This window comes from Dendrobium catenatum, unplaced genomic scaffold (genome assembly GCF_001605985.2).
Source record: "Dendrobium catenatum unplaced genomic scaffold, ASM160598v2 original_scaffold_86101, whole genome shotgun sequence".
NCBI lineage: Eukaryota > Viridiplantae > Streptophyta > Magnoliopsida > Asparagales > Orchidaceae > Dendrobium > Dendrobium catenatum.
In genome coordinates this window covers 1,775-3,741 of record NW_021404542.1, presented here as the reverse complement: position 1 = coordinate 3,741, position 1,967 = coordinate 1,775, and positions in this window count along the sequence as shown.

The window sequence follows — 1,967 nt, the reverse complement described above, 5'->3', positions numbered from 1 at the left end:
ATTGGAATTGATTTGGATTGAAAATAACCCCTTAAGGCTAATTAGGTTAACCTGGGTTGACCTGGTCAACTAGGCTGACCCAAGGCCTGAGCCTGCGCTCAACCAACTCAGATTGACTCATTGAATCAATCATGAGTGGTCTTGAGCTCTGGCCTGGTCAATTTGGCCAAGTCAACCCTTTGACCAAGGGTTTTGACAAAATCAAGGTCAACAGAGCACAATTCCTGGATGCTGCCGTGGATTACAGCAGCATAGTAATGATGCTCTGCATTCTCCCGTAGGCCCGTATTGCTGCCTAAGCCTCCTTTGACGGGACAAACTGCTGTCCCATTGCTTTAAGTTGCTGTCAAACTGCTGTTAGAAGTATTTAAAGGCCAAAAGGGGGTTTTCAACCATCAAGTGCTGCAGCCTACACATCTCCAGTTGCTGTCCAATCATTTTGGTGGCCATCTTTTGCTGCCATGCTGTCCAAGGAGTCAATGATCACCTTCCTAAATGTGTCCAAGCCTTGACATTGCTAGTTGCTCTTCATCCAGTGCCTTGGTGATCAAACGGGGAGCTTCGCAATCTCTCTTCTTTGGGTAAACTCTTTCCCCGACTCTTTTATCTTCAAAGTGCCTCTCAATTGTGGTCTAGTAAATTCATGACGATCATGTTAATGCTTCTCCGCTTAAAGCCTAGTAATATGAAGAGTTGTGTGAGGGATCTTCTTATAGCAACTAATCTTATTGTTAGTATTGGAATTTCTCGTTGAAACCACTCATGTATGCAAAGTAAGATTTAGTTGAATATTTAATGATCTCAACCTCTCGCATGTGTTTAGACCTAATCTATTTTACACTTTAATATTTAACTTATCGTTCAATTCCGCATAAGATCTTGCTTATTATTGCCTCTAAATCTAAACGTGCAAATTTCTTTAAGCATATCACTTTCGCATGAGATTGTTTCACATCACATTTTTTATTTCTTCCCTATTTTTTCTCTTTGAAGACCTCTATATAAGGGGCAAGATTTTGGCTATTAAGGAATGTGGATCTGTCACTTTCTGTCCTAATTTCTTTTCAACTTATTCTTGTATATTTAATTTTCTTTTGACTAATTAATATTGTTATATCTTCCATTAATACTATTCTATCTTTCCTAACGCCAATGCTACTTGAAAAGCAAATTAGGCTTAAAACATGCTAGCTTATGAGGGGGCTGCCCCCTTTGCCTCTTCCTGTTATGGCTTTATAGCTCACAGGCATCCTTAGATGGAAGGGAAGTTCTGACAATAAATAGGCTCCTCGTGACAATTTCTCAAGAAGGAATGACACAGATTGTTGAGGTTGTGAATGTGGTCCTTAGTTTATTGGAAGTTAGTCCACGATTGTTAAGGTGGATCCTGTGATTTTTATTGACTAGGTTTTAAATTAAAAAGTTTGTTGTAAATTAAATTTCTTATTAGGATATTTTATTTCTTCTCTATTTTTTCTCATTGTAGATCTTTATATAAGTGGCAAGATTTTGGCTAATAAGGAATATGGAGCATTTCACTTTTCTCTCCCTATTTCTTTTCAACTTATTTCTTGTAGATTTAATTTTCTTTTGACTAATTAATACTGTTATATCTTTCATTACAACTATTCTATCTTTTCTAATGCCTATGCTACTTGAAAATTTAATTAGGCTTAAAACATGCTAGCTTACGAAGGGCCCTCATATACAGCTGGGTTGGGCCTAGGGATTAAGCTTAATATTAAGTTCAATGAAATATACCCAAAAAATCTTGTATAGAACATTAAAGAAAATACTTTTAACATCTTTAGTGTTCAAACGAGAGTTGAGTTTTCTTTCCTTGAAAAGAAATAATCTCTTTTCCTTATTATTTCTGCTTATAGTAGACTATATCAAAATCGCTAAAATTCAAAAAATGATGAATGGGTAATATGACTTCAATCTAAAAATGACTGTGTACCTTTTTG